The sequence below is a fragment of the Triturus cristatus genome, chromosome 4_1, assembly GCF_964204655.1.
Source record: "Triturus cristatus chromosome 4_1, aTriCri1.1, whole genome shotgun sequence".
Lineage (NCBI taxonomy): Eukaryota > Metazoa > Chordata > Amphibia > Caudata > Salamandridae > Triturus > Triturus cristatus.
Window position 1 is genome coordinate 1,093,657,515 of NC_140585.1, and position 19,377 is coordinate 1,093,676,891.

Here is a 19,377-nt window from a genome sequence, read left to right on the forward strand (position 1 = left end):
GGGGCTGTGTGTGTGTGGGGCTGTGTGTGTGTGGGGCTGTGTGTGTGTGGGGCTGTGTGTGTGTGGGGCTGTGTGTGTGTGGGGCTGTGTGTGTGTGGGGCTGTGTGTGTGTGGGGCTGTGTGTGTGTGGGGCTGTGTGTGTGTGGGGCTGTGTGTGTGTGGGGCTGTGTGTGTGTGGGGCTGTGTGTGTGTGTGGGGCTGTGTGTGTGTGTGGGGCTGTGTGTGTGTGTGGGGCTGTGTGTGTGTGTGGGGCTGTGTGTGTGTGTGGGGCTGTGTGTGTGTGTGGGGCTGTGTGTGTGGGGGGCTGTGTGTGTGGGGGGCTGTGTGTGTGGGGGGCTGTGTGTGTGGGGGGCTGTGTGTGTGGGGGGCTGTGTGTGTGGGGGGCTGTGTGTGTGGGGGGCTGTGTGTGTGGGGGGCTGTGTGTGTGGGGGGCTGTGTGTGTGGGGGGCTGTGTGTGTGGGGGGCTGTGTGTGTGGGGGGCTGTGTGTGTGGGGGGCTGTGTGTGTGGGGGGCTGTGTGTGTGGGGGGCTGTGTGTGTGGGGGGCTGTGTGTGTGGGGGGCTGTGTGTGTGGGGGGCTGTGTGTGTGGGGGGCTGTGTGTGTGGGGGGCTGTGTGTGTGGGGGGCTGTGTGTGTGGGGGGCTGTGTGTGTGGGGGGCTGTGTGTGTGGGGGGCTGTGTGTGTGGGGGGCTGTGTGTGTGGGGGGCTGTGTGTGTGGGGGGCTGTGTGTGTGGGGGGCTGTGTGTGTGGGGGGCTGTGTGTGTGGGGGGCTGTGTGTGTGGGGGGCTGTGTGTGTGGGGGGCTGTGTGTGTGGGGCTGTGTGTGTGTGTGGGGCTGTGTGTGTGGGGCTGTGTGTGTGGGGCTGTGTGTGTGGGGCTGTGTGTGTGGGGCTGTGTGTGTGGGGCTGTGTGTGTGGGGCTGTGTGTGTGGGGCTGTGTGTGTGGGGCTGTGTGTGTGGGGCTGTGTGTGTGGGGCTGTGTGTGTGGGGCTGTGTGTGTGGGGCTGTGTGTGTGGGGCTGTGTGTGTGGGGCTGTGTGTGTGGGGCTGTGTGTGTGGGGCTGTGTGTGTGGGGCTGTGTGTGTGGGGCTGTGTGTGTGGGGCTGTGTGTGTGGGGCTGTGTGTGTGGGGCTGTGTGTGTGGGGCTGTGTGTGTGGGGCTGTGTGTGTGGGGCTGTGTGTGTGGGGCTGTGTGTGTGGGGCTGTGTGTGTGGGGCTGTGTGTGTGGGGCTGTGTGTGTGGGGCTGTGTGTGTGGGGCTGTGTGTGTGGGGCTGTGTGTGTGGGGCTGTGTGTGTGGGGCTGTGTGTGTGTGGGGCTGTGCGTGTGTGTGGGGCTGTGCGTGTGTGTGGGGCTGTGCGTGTGTGTGGGGCTGTGTGTGGGGCTGTGCGTGGGGCTGTGCGTGGGGCTGTGTGTGGGGCTGTGTGTGTGTGGGGCTGTGTGTGTGTGGGGCTGTGTGTGTGTGGGGGGCTGTGTGTGTGTGGGGGGCTGTGTGTGTGTGTGTGTGTGTGTGGGGCTGTGTGTGTGTGGCTGTGTTTGCGCATGTGTGTAGGTGGCTCTGTGGGTGGTTCTATTTGTGTGTGGGTTGCTCTGTGTGAGTGACTGTGGGTGGCTGTGTGTGTGGGTGGCTCTGTGTGTGGGTGCAAATGCAATAGGTCTCCCATTTGAGAGTGATTAAGCTATTGACATTGTAAATAACAATGCCGTTTCTTTAAATGCTTAAAAAACAAACAAAAATAATGTCATGAGCAATGCCAATAGCTCTAACTTTAACAATGCCGAGACCATTGCATTGTAAATGCTTGTTAGCCCTGACATAGTTAGAGACTGTGGCAGAAGCTGCCACCTGAATGTGGAAGAAGCACCCAAGATGGTGGAGCTAGAGACTGGATGTGGAATTACCAACTGTGCCAATGATGGAAGAAAAAAAAAAAAAAAAAACACAAGAACTTGGCTGAAGACCGCGGCTCTGCAAAGGACCCTCACTGGTGTAGGCTCACACTTGTATCATGCTAACTTTGCAAGTGCAAGAAAGATTCTATGTCAGGACCGGAGGCGAGGATTATGCTTAACCCCTTCAGTGCCCAAGACGAGCTGGACTCGTCATGGGCTGCGGTGGCGCTGTGCCCATGACGAGTCCAGCTCGTCATGAACTCCGCCCGCTAATGGAAGGCGCGGCACTGGGCGGGGAAAGGGGCGGGCATGCAAGGGGTTAAACTTTCTTTGCTTTAATGACAGCAGCCATTTTAAAGTCACCAAAACAAATATTCCCATAAACCATAGGGAATAATGCAAGAAACCATAGAGTGTCTCAGGATAGAGCGTCCCTTGTCGCTAGCACCAATCACCAGGCTCCGAGGCAATGATAGTCCTTCAACAGTGTCCAAACTCCCTCTTTCTTTGCTGCTTGCAGCCAGATAAGTCCTGTTTTTACTTTCTCTTGTGTAATGTCTGTTTTTCTCTCATGAACTGGTTCTTGTACGATATTTACAGTGTGCTTGTATGCATTTTGACTTCATTGTGTGCTCGCTTTGATAAGCGCTTGCGTTGGAGGGGGTATTTTCACTGACCAGATTCTCCCCTCAGCTGTCGGGGCCTTGGCGGCTCTGATGCGACGCGCGCCAGCTTTGAACCGACGCGCGTCGTTGTTTTGTCATTGTTCAGCATCAATTACTATTTTCCTCTTTGTTGGTGAAGCGCGAGTCAGCCGCTACTCTGCTGCCTCGCTTATGGCCACAGGAGTGTTCCTCCCTAGCGGCTCAGATTTCTGGTGCGGCTTGCGGTTTCACCCGCTAGAGGGCGCGTGAGCGCATCCTCGCTGACGCGCGTTCTGGAGATTCCGCGCGTTTTGAATCTCGGACCACGCATCAGTTGCAAGCCTCCGCCTGCTGAGACACCGCTTGCGGTCTGTTGCCAGTTTCTTTCACGAACGCCCCCTGAACGCCTTTTCCAAAGGTCTGTACACTGCTTGAGCAAGTGAGGCTGTGAGCATCAAGCAAAGCTGTCAGCTTTCCTCAGCCTCGGGGGTCCGTATATTTTAGGCCTTTCACACGCTGCTTGAGTCGGTATTGCAGGCTGTGACCTGCTGGGACCAGTTATCAGCAGGCTGCCCACTGATTTTAGCATCAGAGCTGTGGGTCCCAGGGCTCTGCCCAAACGCAAGCGCTGCTTGCCATATCTGTAGGCTGACACCCAGCCCCCCCCTTACTGCGAGGTTCCCCCCCCTCCTTCCTTAAGTCCCACTTACCTTGGTGGTGGTGGTGTGTCACTCATGGAGTCTTTTCAGGACGACACTTACCTGGATGACCAGTGGGAAGAAGATCCACTCACTGCTTTACAATGGGATGACGATTTCTATGACGCAGTGGATTCTTCAATAAATAAAGCGGTGGAGCAGGCTATGGCCCCTTTAGAAGATCGCCTCTCCCGCAAAATTGAGCTGGCTTGTGAAAAATTAGCCAGGGCGGCTCAGGGCCTTCCGGCCTCTCTCACTCCTAGCGAGCCCCTCGCTGACCCCCAGCCGCCTCCCACCAAGTGAGCCAAGGAAGTGGGGGTTGATTCTGATGCTTTTGCGTGCCTTAAACAGTCTTTCCTTGCTACCAAGCCCTTGCCTGCGACGCCTACTCCTCTGGACGACTCTGCTCAAGGAGACTATGACGCTGGCCCGTCCCATCCCTGGCGTCCGCCGCAGCCTGTGCCTGCCGATCCTGTGCCTAACGCAGGTGATCAGAATCTCTGCGCGGATATGCTTGACCTGGATGACATCTAGCACCCTAGATCTTCTGACTGGGCGTCCTGTGACAAGGTTTCCCAGTACGTTGCCACCCGCATCCGCCGGCCGTTAGAGGCCTCCGTGCGCAACTGTCTTTGGGCGGAGTGCCCTCGCCCCTCCTTAGACGGAAAAGTGGCGGCCACCCCAGAAATTGACCCCCGTATGGCGACTTTCTCCAGAAATTTGTGAAGGACCCCAAGAAGGGTATTGACAGGTCATGGCGAGCCTGCCAAGATAAGCTCCTCGACATTCTTGGGCCTATAACAAAGATTGATATGGCCGAAGAGGCCAAATCGTCAGGCGCACTAATATCTCCGGAGCATCTCTCCTCCTGGGCCCAGCGCGTTGTAGTGTTTTTGGGGAATGCCATCTGCGCCATATCAACTGAACGCCGGAGATCCCTTCTGATTAAGATTGACCCAAAGCTTGGCGACCTGGCGGACTCCGAGGAAGGGCCTGTTGCCCAGGGCGGACTGTTTGGTGAGCCCTTTATTAAGGAGTTGGGGCGTTTTGTCAACACTTTCACGTCCCTAGACAGGGCACAAACTTCCATCCGCAAGGTTTTTCGCCCTCGGGTTTTCAGGGGGGCCGGACGAGGCAGGGGCCGCTCGTCTGCCGTCCGAATCAGCAGAGAGGAGGCTCCAACCAGGCGTCCTACCAAGACCAAGCCAGATTCGGCAACTTCTACCCCACCAGGGGCAGACGAGGAAGGAACCGGGGTGGCAGAGGCGGCGGCACCTCCAGCTCTTCCGGTGAGTGTTCTCCCTTCTTTCCATCTAAAAGTAGGGGGCCGGCTGGCGCATTTTTTCGGGGCTTGGACTTCTGTCACGACCGACGCTTGGGTCCTCCAAACTATCTGGGGGTTTCATATAGAGTTTCTCGGGGATCCAATCCAACCCCGTCCGCCGCATCCTCTGGTGTTCTCGGCAGCGGACGACGTTTTAGTAGACCAAGAGGTTCAATCTCTTTTGCACAAGGGGGTGGTGGTGCAAACCACTCTCCACGCTCGCAGTTTCCACCAGCAATCTTTTTGTGGTGGACAAGTCGGACGGGGGCCAGCGGCCCGTCATCAATTTGCGCGAGTTCAACAAGTGGCTGGTTTACCGCCACTTCAAGATGGAAGGCATCCATCTTCTCCGCAACCTGATCAGACCAAACGACTGGATGGCGCGTATCGATCTGAAAGATGCATACCTGGCCATTCCTATTTATCCTCCCCACCGAAGGTTCCTGCAGTTTTTGTGGCGCGATGCGGTGTACGAGTTCACCATGCTCCCTTTCGGACTATCTTCCGCTTCTTGGTGCTTTACCAAGGTTCTGCGCCCGGTGATCGAACGTCTGCGTGCGTCCGGGATGCAGCTGATAGTGTATTTGGACGACATTTTGTTCATGGCTCAGTGTCCTCATGCGCTATCCCAACAGCTTCGCACAGCTGTCAATCTGCTCAAGGACCTGGGCTTCGTTATCAACGCGACAAAGTCCATGCTGGTTCCCTCCCAGACAATAGTTTTCCTGGGATTTTCCATAGATTCCGTGGCTGCTACGCTAAGCCTTCCCTCCCGAAAGATGACGAAGATCCGTCACGAGGTCAGGAGGGCTCTCTCCCAGCACCAGCTCTCTCTCCGACAGGTAGCCCGCATTGTGGGGCTCCTCTCGGCGTCGATCCAAGCTATTTTTCCGGGTCCCCTCCACTACAGAGCCTTATAGTGTCTCAAAGCCCAACAACTTCGCAGGGGTCTCTCGTATTCTCAGAAGGTGTCCCTCTCGGCAGAGTCCAGGGAGGAGGTAGAATGGTGGCTGGCCAATATGGAGGCCTGGAATGGGCGGGCAATCTTCGGATCCGCACCAGATCTCGTTATAGAGTCCGACGCCAGCAGATCAGGCTGGGGCGCGTGATGTGGCGACTTTACGACAGGAGGTGTGTGGTCTCCGTCAGAACAAGATTGGCACATCAACTGTCTGGAGCTGTTGGCGGGGTCATTTGCAATCCAATTTTGGACGGAAGACTCCATACGGTCTTGTGTACAGCTCAAGATGGACAACATTTCGGCTGTCAGGTACATCAACCATCTTGGGGGTACGCGCTCGAAAGCACTCAACATGGCGGCGAATTTTGGGAAATATTGTCTGGACCCCCATGTGTCCATGACGGCGGAATATCTTCCGGGTCAGGACAATCAGATTGCCGTAGTGGAAATGGCGGGAGTGAAAATCCGCAGTCTTTAGAAGTTGCATTCGGGAGTATTTGCGGACCTGCATTCTCTCTGGGGTCCCTTTTCAGTGGATCTCTTTGCCTCTCGCCTCGTTTCCGACACTTCTCCTCAGTCCAGACGGAGTTCCTCACCCCTTGATACAACAGGGCTCTCTTGCCCTCATGGCATGGAGGATTACAGGGGACGCTGGGCAGTCCCAGGCCTTTCGGGAGCGGCTGAAAGGTTTATGTCAAAGGCCTGGGCCGACAGCACAGTCAAGCGTTACCGCTCGTCTTGGAGAAGGTGGTGTCGTTTGTGTGTGCGACGGAGTCTCAATCCCGTGGCAACGGAGGTAACCTTTATCCTGAATTTTTTGGCCTCTTTAGCGGAGGAGGGCTTGGCTTACAGGACTGTCAACACCTTCCGTTCCGCCATCTCGGCGGGCCACATTATGGTGAACGGCTCCCAAGTGGGCGAACACCCTTTCGTCTGCCGTCTCCTTCGGGGTATTAGTCTTTCGCTTCCGCCGGAGCCTCGTTACTCTCAACTTTGGGATGTTAACCAGGTTTTAAATTTGTTTCTCTCCTGGCAGGCGAATAGATATTTATCTAGAAAAAACTGTCAGCAAAACTGGCAATGCTACTGTGCCTCATCTCGTGCAGGAGGGTATCGGATGTCAGAGCCCTTGATGTTTCCAGTAGAATTTTTTACCCCTCAGGGGGTCACTTTTATGGTCCGCAGACGAACAAAGTGCGGGACACGGTCTATTTCCTATCCGGTGTTTCCAGATTCTCCGAAGTTGTGTGTGGTTGCTTGCCTCAAAGCTTATGAGAACATGTCTGAAGAGTATCTCCCCCCTGGGGAACGGCAGTTACTCATTGCACTTAGGAAGCCTCATAGGGCAGTCTCCTCCCCACCATTGCTCGGTGGGTAAGATGGGTCATGCATGAAGCCGGAATGGACCTTCGGGCCTTACTCGGCTAGAGGAGATATGGCCTCTAAAGCTTTTACCCTAGGAGCTCGTCTGGAAGACATTCTGAATGCGGCAGATTGGTCTTCCGATTCTACTTTTAAACGGTTCTACTTTAAGCCGATTGACATGGCTCATTTGGTGGTGAGCAAGCTTTGAACGAGCATAATCCTCGCCTCTGGTCCTGACCTAGAATGAAAAATGTCCTAGCTATCGTAACGGAAAGTTTCAATTCTATTAAGGACTCGGAGGCGAGGATTATCCCACCCAGGGTACAAAGCCTCTTTGTTTTCTCCCACCCTCGTACTGCGGTAAGTAGCATATTTTACTTGTTCAGACGTCATGTAATATTGACTGTGCTGTGTATTCTATGGTTTCTCCTTGCAGGCTAAACCTTAGCCATAGCGTTCCCTTATGTTATGTTTTGTGTTCTAGGCGAGTCGGGTAAACAAGATTCGTGAACCCTTGGAGCTGGCTGACCTTCAGCGACGAAAGAGGGAGTTTGGACACTGTTGAAGGACTATCATTGCCTCGGAGCCTGGTGATTGGTGCAAGCGACGAGGGACGCTCTATCCTGGGACGCTATGGTTTCTTGCATTATTCCCTATGGTTTATGGGAATATTTGTTTGTTTTGGTTACTTTAAAATGGCTGCTGTCATTAAAGCAGAGAAAGTTTAAGCATAATCCTCGCCTCCGAGTCCTTAATAGAATTGAAACTTTCCGTTACGATAGCTAGGAAATTTTCATTATCTGTGGTAGCCAGTTGCCCACCTCAGGAATAATGCATTAACTTGTCATGAAGAACCTTAAAATGACTAACTTACTTTAGCTTAACCTCCTAGTGGCCATGGGAGAGAGCAGACAGGATTAACTTAGAACAATGTGCAAAGTATTTATGCAATACCGTTATAAAGTTAAAAACACCAAAGACCAATCCCAAACTGAATTAGAAAATTGGATAAAACGTTAATAAAAGAAATGACAATAAAAATCCAATAGAGGGAACCAGAGGTATGAACTGTTTAAAGTTTTAAGAGAAAATATCACCAAAAAGCACTAAGCTTCAATTACAGTTTAGGAATGTGATAGACCGGTTATAGGCTGTAATTTCAGGCAAACTGCAATGGAGCACAACACGCGGGTTTGCCCAGGTCAAAGATCATACCTTTTTACGTAGTCGTTTTTAAGGATCTCAAAATCATTCAGCAGGGCAAGCCTACAGCTGTACCCGAGAAAAGTGCACTGAAATAGACCTCTGTCGTGATGTCGGGGTTTCTGGGGCAGCTTCTACAGGCCATGTTTAAAACTCCCAGGCACTCAGCAACAGCACTTGGAAGCCAGGACTCACCCCACCAACGGCCACCAGCTGCTACTGGTCACGGCAGGGAAAAGGCCTCCGGCAGCATGCTGTGGCACTAAAGTCGCACAGAAGGTCAGCCAACCGATTCTTGGAGTCCACTCCTTTATCCAGACTACAAATAGGACCAGATTCAGTCCTTCAGGGCTGCTCTCAGGTTACAGGAAGCATGGTCCAGTCTTCTTCCGATATTCCACAAATACAGAAAGTGTTCTGAGGAGGGTGCCTAGTATCACATTTCTGGTTAGCTCCATCTAGAGTGGAGTAGCTCCTGCTACCTCTCTAGCCAATGGAGGAAAAGCTCGGGGGGGGGGGGGGGTTCGGGGGAGGGGAGTCTTTCCACTTTTTCAACAGTTCCTGTATGCCCTAATGCAAACAATCCCACCATGCCCCTGACTTCCAAGATGGGAATGCCCTTTCTCCCTTGTGCGGGGCTCTTGTGCCTACCCAGAGGTGTGGCCAGGTAAATGATCAGTCTCCTCCTCAATGTCCATTCCAAGCCAGTTCTGGGGAAAGCTTTACTCCTACTGGGTTTGGAGCTAGCCTGACTAGCATGCTTCCCCTTCTCCACACCTTTCCTTACACTGAACTAAGAATTGGCATGCTCACCTCTGTCCCTTTCAAGTTAATGAAGCTTCTGGGTCCAGCCCAACTGTCCATCCTGGGCTGATGGGGGAATCATATGCCATACACATTCCATCCTGTCACCAGGCCCAAGCCGTTGTTCTGCTTCGGCAGCTTTCACACCTCTTTAAGGTCAAGCATTTCCCGAGCAGCTGCTGGAGTGCTAATGCAAATTAACCTAAAAGAGCTTCAGGCATAAAACAGTTAACGTTTTAAAAGTAACAATTACTAAATATTTTTACAAAATTCAACTTCACTAATGAATTGGACTTTTGATAAATACAAACAAGCATTGGCATAGCCAATAGGTCTCGCCTTTGGGACAGGCGAGCAACATAAGCATGTGAGCTTGGGCAACTGCAAAATACAGGGCGTGAGGTTGAGCAGGCTCCGCAGGGAGCAAGCAGTTTCTGGAAGTGAGGGTCCCCCAGGCAGCAGGGTCTGCGTGTGAAGGAGTCTTGGGCTCCAGGCTTGAGGGTTACGCAGGCAGGAGGCTCTAGAAGAGGTGCAGATGCCGGAGGGTTGTTCAGGCGAGAAAAGTCACAATCCAAGCTAAGCAGGCGACAGTCACTGTGGGGTAGTCGGAGCCAGGACACACTTTACACAGGGAGCACTCTGTGAGAGGGAAGAGGAGCGCACACACACAAGCAGGGAACAGGCACAGGCGTTCAGGGAAACAATCAAAAGAAACAGGCACTGCCTGATGGTGACTACTCCCTAACAGGGAGTACTTAAGGGCACAGGTAGGGGTCGCAGTCAGAGCAGTAACAGGGTAGGAGCGTTACAGACATAGCTGCCACGGCTAGGAGGCAGTCTCTCGCAATTTGGGAGCAGTGTTTAACAGGATGACAATGCTGGAGGGTATCAGACACATGGAGGAATCGCAGACAAGATGCAGTCGCATGTAGATCCCAGGCACACACATGAAAGAATCCTACACAGGGATGGGGACCAGGCCCAGTCAAGACAGGAAGCATTTGCAGGTTCATGTGTGCAGCAGTTAGAGCGCACACACAGCTGGAGACCAGTTAAAGTCAACGAACAATCGCAGGCAGGGGCAGTTACAGGCAGAGACTAACACAGAAGCGATGCGGTCACAGACATGGAGCACGAACATGTGCAGAACAGTCTGACCGGGAGCACCCTGGAGGGTGCAAGAGCCATTTCTGTGGTGCTATCTGCCTGTCTCCCTATCTCCTCCCCCTACAGTATCTGCTCCCAGACTCCTCCCGGGGAAGGGGAGCTTCAGGAGACTGCAGCACTAACCTGAAGAGGACCTCTACAGGCACGCAATTGTTACTGCTACCCGTCTGCGTCATTAGCACCACCGCCAGAGACAACAGCCCGTTTGCGCTCTGCCTGTACCAACAACGGCATATCCGGTTTCCACGAGTGACAACATACTCTGCTGTCCATCTGGCCACATTGGTGAAAGCGCAGTCAAAAAGGTAACAGTCAGGGACCACACGTCCAGTCTGCACCAGTAACAGCACACCTGCCTGCACTAGTTACCTCAGACTTTTTGTTGCAGTTTGTATATAGTGCGAACTCTACCGTAAGGTAAAGGTGCGCATTAAAAATACCACGACAGCATCACGAGAAAAACTAGAAGACCACGAGTGGTGTGCGCTGCAAGGAATGCAGCTGCCACCCTGCGCGGTGCTGCTCGCTCCCGCGAGCAAAACTCTGTGGGAGTGAACATTTGCTAAAGAGGTGGGACACGCGCCCGCCTTTAGCCATTTGCAGGCAACGAAAAATAAATGACACGGGCAACAACCAACCTAATGCGTGGGGGAATTCCTAGACACACGGAGGAGTTTGGAGTACTCACAAGAAGCCTCCCATGGAGCAGCGCATGCGCGTTGCGCTAGACTCGCCCTAAAAACACGCCTTCACTATTTTGGCTGTTTTGTGTCTAAATTTACAGATAAAGTATATAATGTATACTATGACATCTTCTAGGATCCAGCTACAGCTCTGCCAGAGAAAATTAGCTTTTGGGGACTCGACACTGGAGGAACATGCCAACTTTAATTTTGTACACGTTCCCTATTTAAAATTAGGAGGCAGTTTATTTTGACAGCAGGATTTTATACTGCTGCAGTCAAGCTACGCAGGCTAGGCCTGAAGCCACGTTTTATACGCGTTTTATTCCAGGTACTGCACGCTCTACACAAAATATGGACTTCTAGGCAATTCATATATGTCAATCAGAAGTAAGTCAATTTAACCATGTATTAAGGGGGAGCACAAGCATAAATGGGGTCAGGAAAAATGCAAAAGATATGGAGAGACTGCAGAAAAAGAAGTGCAAGCAGGCACATTCTTTATAACAGTTACATATCAGAATTGTCAGGAAACTGCATAACTTAGTGTAATTTGTGTGCCTAAGACCGACACACATGCACAACTTACATGAAACCGCAAGCAAACCACACACAGGCAGTTTTATTTGATTCAGGATTTTAATGGATACTTCTAACCGCTAAATACTCACATTTAGAATATTTCCAGACACCAAACTAAATCCGGAACAGTTTACAATGAAGTGCTTCCGCATGCAGGCACAGGGTGAAATACAGCTCTGCACGGACTTCATTCCGTCCAGAAGTTACAAGTGCAACAGCATATAAGCATCATCCTTGCATGCTTACATCAGCTTCATTCTTTCTAATGTGGATCTGGAGCTAAACACTCCTTTTTCCTCTACAATTTAAGCAAATTATTTTATTTCCCTTTAAATACTAAACCATGCCCTGACGGTCGCAAACAAATTAACATGACAGACCTCCAACAAGGCATGCCTTTGGTGTTTGGGCTGGGGACAGGACACCAAGTTGTGTGAGGTACGATACCCATGAATCCAAAAGCGATCGAAGAATGTGAAGCAAAACTCTACATCACCAAACACCTTAGGAAATCACTCAAGACCCACTTCAGCTCGAAGTCAAGAGTGTGGACTTGTTCCAGCCTTGGAGGTCATTCCCCTGAAAGGTCCTCATTGCAGACAGGTATGTCCAAATTAAAGTTGAAAAAGAAACACAAGAAAGCCAAGTGGGACTGGTCCCCAGCCACTACTCTCCATCAACAAAGTCCTCATAAAGGCGCCAACATGTTACTAGGTCTCCCTCTAAATTCAACAAGGAGCAGATTTCACAGCTGGTCCAGAAGCATCGCAAGTTCCCTGGGCCATCATCAAGAACACAACAACTCAAAGCTTTTAGGGAGGCCATGTTGTACATCTTTCCAACTGTCGAATTCCTTCTGGTGAACCGTTAGGATCTGCAGGGGTTTCCAGTCAGGTTATGGCCAGCAGATCTGTCCTCAGCATACTGTTCCTCTAGAACCCGGTTCAGGTTTCGAACCACCGTCAGTTAAGAATACGCTTGGATACTAAAGGCAGCACTGGACCCTTCAACTTAGGTGCCTAAGGAGGACCCCTACAGTCACTGGTGTCTGACTCACAGCAGAACTCATCTGGGCCTTAACCGAGATCATGCCCCAAATCCAGTTTGATGCAATAAGTCCCGATCTAGACAGATTCAGATAGAACACTGCCTCTGCAAAAGAGCCTCCCTCAGATGCTCCAACTCTGATCAGTCAGCTAGCCTTCAGAGAGGACATTTGAAAATGAAAGGGTTAACTTGACCTCCGACCCCCCCATTAAGTCTCAACATGGACTTACAGGATCCACTGGGCCGGATACTTATCCCCCCTGGGTCACCATCAGAGGAAAGTGCTTCCTTTAATAAGGTGATCAGAAGTGCAGCAGAGGTTTTAGACCAAACACTTCTTTCTTTGGCGGTAAAGATGAATGTACTCACGGGGGTGAGTATGCCTGGACAGGCTCTCTCTGAACCTTTGCTACAATTCAACAAACCACTCACTAACATATTGTCGGGCACTTATGTAAAGCCTAGTTCTTGTTGAGCGACTGGGCAGGTTGCAATTTGCCGGCAGCAGGTGACCCAGTCCAAACCCTGCAGCATTAGCCTGCAAGTCACTATAATTTGTCCTTGGTGGCACACGACCACCCTGTAGGAGGCTATATCAACACTTTCTCTTAGGGTGGCAAAGGATCACAGACAGCTAGATGGATCCACCAGATTGTTAACTGGGACTATGCACTTAAACACTATTCTAAGTCGCATCTTCCATCCAGATCACAGTCGTTTTCAGAGGAGAACCTGGCATTTTGTTACAGGAGATGCAAGCGCTGTTGTCTTAGGGGGCCACAGAAAGGGTACTAGACTTGGAAAGAAAGACTGGTTCATTCCCTCCTTATTTCGTTGTATCAAAAGCGGACAGAGTCCTACATCCTATTTTAGATCTTCACACTCTGAACACTTTCCTACAGAAGGACAGATTTGAGATATTCACAGTGACCCAGGTTACGTTTGACTTGGATCTGTGTGACTGGATGGTAGCCCTGCACCGGCAGGATGCGTTATTGCATATACTTGTCCTGCAGTTGCAAATACTTTACCTGTGGCTTAAGCTAGGCCAGGAGCATTTTCAGTATGCCGTGCTACTTAACAGCCACACCAGTTCCTTTAGGTATTCATGAAAGTGATGTCTGTGTGGTCACGGCACAACTTCATGGGTCGCAAATACCAGTTTTCCCCAACCTAGACGACTAGCTGCGGAAGGAGGGCTTGCCACATTCAGCCATAGACCATCTCCATACAACAGTGAAACTCCTGCCATTGTTCGGATTCCCAGTCAGTCAATGTCCCAAAGTCACACCCAACACCTTTGCAAAGGCTTACTTTCTTTGGATCGATCTTGGATGCGGGGCAGTTCAGGGCCTTCCCTCCCTCACAATGAAACCTGGACATTCGGGCTATGGTCCCTCATGTTTCTGTCTTGATTCCGGGTCTCAGTAAAAAGTGGCTCTGAGGTTTCTTGGCTTCTTGCTCGCCAGCTATGCCACATGGCATATTTGGGCTCCGCAGTGAAAACGGAAGTCTCAGTGGGCCTAGCACCAAATAAACCTGTTAAATTCTATCCAGGTTTCAGAGAAGACTGCAAAAATCTTTAGTAGTTGCTGCTCATCAGCAACTGGAGCAGCAGCTTCATCCAGAGCTGGCACGTGCATCACTGCTGGGTTGGAGATGTGTAGCGGGCATGACGGCAAGCAAAGAATCCAGAAAACAAAATATTCATGAAGGTTTATTTACTGCAGAAAGTAGGAACACACAACAGCAGGAACACCTAGGTTGGTTCAGGAACTGCAGGATACTGGTCTATCCAGACACTTCACAGAACCTCGAGAGTACTCCACAGAATACAATGACCCAAGTACAAATACTTTCTGCATATGTAATTAAAAATAAATAGTGTCTACATACAATATATACTGAATAACTCAAACTGAATCACCACACTTCCTTACACAAACAAATACATAACAATAAAACAACCTACATAAAGTAAAGCATTTTAAAATAGCTCATAATCCTGCGATTACCCAATCCGAAATGGCCACCAGCGTCGGACGTTATATGCATGTCGTAGACGCGACTGGCGCAGGGCCTTTTTGTGGAAATCACAGAAATTACCGTTAGCATAAGCTGAAGCCATTTTGTTTGTGGCAATCATTTTAGTAAGCCATGAGTTAGCCACGTGCTTCTTCCGTCTTCATTGTTGCCTGCTTTTCTATTCTGCTGGAGTCAACTATAGTTAACTCCTTCAGTACTAAGCCAGAGCACTGTGCATGCTCAGAAAGGCCTGTAGCTGCTAGAATGCACCGGTCTTAGACTGTCAGGCTATTCCAACTGAAGTAAGCAATACATCTCCCCTCCCACTTTGTTGACCAAGCAATTTCTGTATGCCCATGTTAGTCAAAACCTATTCCTGTATATGCCTGTACCTCCTCTTTGAGTCTCCATGCTTACTCAGCTGTAAACTGGATATACAAGGCCCATGGCCTCTGTATTCTATGGACAACCTCGCCTGAGGGTACTGTATTGAAGTAGTCCCACTCATGAGAGTTTAAACTTATTTCTTTGATATTATAGCTTCCGTGTCAATCTCTACTTTGTTGGTTTAAGAACCAGTAGACAGGTAAGGGTGAAACCCTGCACCAGTGAGCCTCTAAAAAGGCTAATTTCCACAAATTGGCGCCCAACTTGCAGGGCTCATCGGAGACACGGCCATCTGAGGGAGTGGTCTTGACGGAAGACCGGAATCTACTGAGGAGGTACACTGCACGAGGAGACCCTTTGTCTTTGCAGGCCAACGAACACGTTTTCCCGATCAGACCCTCCAGGTGTTGGCCGGTCCCAACAGATCTCCCTTGTTGTAAAAAAAAAAAAAAAAAAAAAAAAATTCTAGAGACCATTAGGTCAACCCAGAGCTTGGCAGGTGGAGGTTGGAGACTTTGGTAAGGTCGCTAAAGCAACACTCTTGTTTTGGATTTGCTTGGCCAAGATTCTGGTTTTGTTTGATTTGTATATTGCAATGTACAAAGGCAGGTAATGAGATGTTTTGTCTAATTTTACCATATTTGGGATAAGTACCATATTTGGGATAAGTACTACTTTAGGTATAATATTCTATTTACTATAATATTTGACATGCCTGCTCCTAGCACACTTTGTAGAAAATGTTGCTGTCTTGAGGTACCAATATGGATGTAGAAATAAGTAAGCTGGCTCCCCTAGAGGGGACACCTAATAGGTTTATGAATATTAAATATGGTATTTTTTTTCCATAACGTGTAGTACACTGTGGAACAAATATATATAAAAGGATCCTGATCAACGCACTTAGTAAAATTCGTAAGTGGTGATACGGAGCGCTTTTGAGTGTTCCGCCAGGCCAATTGGTAATTCGCCGTATTTTGAGAAAAGGATCTGGGGTTAGAGGCTGTCTTCTTGAATATGGAACAGTCTTTGGGCTGTTTATTTGTCTTAGTGCAGTCTCTGGACTGCTTTTGAGCTCTTTGGTTTGTAAATATGATTTACAATTGGTTTGAGTAGTCTGTGGGATGCCTCTTGTTTTTGTCCTGGTGTTGATTTGTGGTTTGATTTTGTGTTCGAGTGTCTCTGAGGATTGTTGACTGACACCGGTGGTGATGCTTGTGAAGTACTTTGAGTGAGTAGCGACTGTGCTCTTTGTGTAAGAATGACTTGCCTTTGCAAGCTGTGCAACGAGTGTGTGGCCCCTTCTTGAATATGTTTGGAATGAGCTCAATTTGGTTTGTTGTCGTCATTATGTTCTGCAGATGCCATTGGAAGAATTACACTTTAAATTTCAAAGAATGAATTACATAAAATATGTTAAGTAACTGCACGCTACTATTAAAAGTAAAAGCAGTGACAAAGTATAGATGTGTGAACTTTCAATTATTATATTGCCACAATGGTAAAAAATTAGAATTAAAACTCAATAGGAAAAAAGTAGGCCTCACAGAAAAAATAAACTAATGTGTGTTTTACACAACTAAGACTCAATACAAATTGTTACAGCATTATCCTTAGATACATTATATTAAATATTAAAAGGCATTCACATTATCTGAGTAATTGGTTGCAGGTAAAATAAAAGCGTCCTTTGACCACACTGCCAACGATAGATTTTGACTGACTAGGAATGCGTGGTTTTTAACAAAGCCTCATTCCCAGGACCAGAAAGAGCTTTTAACAGCTGCTTAAGTTCTGTCAGAGCAGAGGTCATAAAACACAGCTGAATAAATAACACAGGCTTTACCGAGGCACAAGCTACAAATAAACGCTGTGGCAACTAGGTTTTAAGCTAGTACAGAATGGCCTAAAAGCACGTGCATTAACGACTACTAATTTTGAAAGTTAGAAATACAGCTTCATTATTGTAGATAAAAGAGAAAGGATAAAAGTAAGGACGGACTTTTTCTTCATCTGTGGATCTGAATGGTAAATAATTACTGCTTTTTACAAGGTGAAAGAAACCCTGTGTTTCTGTAAGTGTTCTAATGCATTTAAAGACAAAAGGAAAGGAATGAGGCTTGCTTTTCATATACAGAAACAAAAAGGGTTAGTGATCATTATTCAAAAACGGACTACATGTAAAAAATTATTGTCATTGCACTAAAATCTTTTTGCATTATGATCTTTATCATGTCTAATAACAAAATTGTAAAAATGCAATATTTAGCAATGTAGAAAATTACACTGTGCAAAGTGTGCAAGATTTCAATCTTTAAATGGTTAAATATATTGTGCATCAAAATTAAAAAAGGTGAGTATTAGTTTCTCTAGCAATGACAATATTAATGTATCTTAGTGTCAAACTTAAAATATGAATTATGATTTCTAGTATGGCTTAATGGTTGCAGTCTCAAATACAATTAAGAGCTATATATCAAAAAATATAAAGTAGCTTTAGAGACCTGTGAATTACATTGCAAGGCTTAATGCACAATAGTTCTGGGCGCATTATGGCATTCTGAAAACTGAAATTTTGAGCCAGTTTTTTTTAGGTGCCAGAAAAGCACAGTGCACAAGAATAAAAAAAAATAGGATGAGTAAAAGTTACATCCTACCTTTACAAATATCAGCACGCAGGCACGGAGCAGGGATGCCCCTTAAGTCATGCGGAGAGTTACTTTGAGCTGTGATGCCAACATGTGAATAGCTCTCAGACAGGGGACAACAGGTTTAAGAGTCAGAGACCAAGTTCTGTATTTAGAACTGACCCCCACTACTGAAAGCAAAATGTCCACGCAGGGAGTTTGAGCATTTTTTTTAAATCGGAGTTTAGCCACTGTAACAGTGTGCGATTTCCACTTTTAGGGATCTACAGTACAATATGAAAGAATCAATGTTTCCTGATTTGTACATGTACATATATAATTGTGTAAATGCAAGTTGTACATTTAGTCTATAGCCCTTGTAGTAGTAAATTAACAGGGCAGTATTTGATTGAACGGGGAACATATTCCTTTTCAGATTTGGGTGTACAGCAACTAACACATGTTAAGCAAACGCACACTTCAGTGCCACTTGTTCTAAATAGGAAAAATTAATTCTATGTCAGGACCGGAGGCGAGGATTATGCTATCCTTTCTTCACTTTATTGATAGCAGCCATTTCAAAGTCAAACTACTACTATTCCCATGAACTATAGGGAATAAACATTAAAACCATAGAGTGTCCACAGATAGAATGTCCCATCCGATGCACCAATCAGGAGTCCCCAGGGTGCTGATAGTCCTCTGTCTGTGACCATACTTCCTCTTTATTCGCTGCTTGCAGCCAAGCTAAGTCACCCTTTTGCTCTTGAGCTCCATTTGTTACTGCATTGTATATCTAGACAATTATATCTGCCTTAATGTGCTTATGCGCTTATTGGCTTTGTTTAAACATGCGCTTATTGGCTTTGTGGTTCACACGCTATTGATTTGTGGCTTGGTTCTCTGCGCAGCATTCCGCGATTTCCGTTTCCCTCACGGCGCGGTTGTAACGGGCGCGCGCACCAGTTTCACTGACAAGCTTCTCCCGAGTTTTAGGCGTTTACTTTGCCTTATATTCTAATATCGGATTCTTTTGGGCAAACCGCCGCTACTCGGCGCTTCGCTTTGGCCGCGGGAGTCTTTCAACTCCCTAGCGGCCATAGTTGGTGCTCGTTTGCGGTGTCTTCAGGACGCCACCAGAGGGCGCCTGACGGCGTTCTGACGCAGCGGGCGCGCTTGGGATTCCGCGCACTCTTTAACGCGTCGGAACCCAGCGCTGCACTGCCGTGTGAGAGCCTTTTCTTCGGTCTGCCTTTGCACACCCTGGACACGGGTCTGTACTTTGCCACTAGGCAATTTCTTTGCATCCTCACGCCGCCGTTTGAACGCCAGTTTGTTCGGGTCATTATCTGCCATTAGGCAGCATTGCAGAGTTCTCTGCTTGGGGTTCCGCATATTAGGCCAATCACGCTCTGTTTTCTGCAGGGTCAGTATCGCAGTTGTACCGCAGGGACCAATTTAAGGCAGACTGCCCATAATATTATTCTACACCAGGGCTGTTGAGGTCCTAGGCTCTTGGGCCTTTTTTCTGCCAGCACTGCACGCCCATATTTTGGCTGCTACCCAGCCACCATTAATTAAAGGTTGACCACCTATTGGCTTTACCAGCCCTATCGGCCATTGTCTTTTACTTGCCTATTATGGAGATCTCCCAAGACGACGTCTTTCACGACAATCAGTGGGAAGTGGACACTCTGGTGACTCTTCCCTGGGGCGATGACTTCTAGGATGCCGTTGAGTCCATCCACAAAGCGGTGGAATTGGCCATAACCCCTCTGGAGTAGTGGCTATCCCGCAAGATTGACCAAGCTTGCGAAAAGCTGGCCAGGGCAGCGCAGGCCTCATCCTCAGGCCTTCCTCACACTGATCCGGCCTCAGATGCACATCCCCCTCCGCCTAAACGGGCTAGGGATGTGGGGACGAATTCCGACGCCTTCACCCGTTTTAGCAGGCTTTCCTCTCTAATTGTGCTCCC

General features: G+C 48.9%; 1 protein-coding gene across 1 annotated transcript in view; it reads right to left on the minus strand.

Annotated features, from left to right (window-relative positions):
* The window catches only part of GTSE1 (G2 and S-phase expressed 1), a 289,654-nt gene that overhangs the window by 244,701 nt on the left and 25,576 nt on the right, over positions 1-19,377 (minus strand). The window lies entirely within an intron of this gene.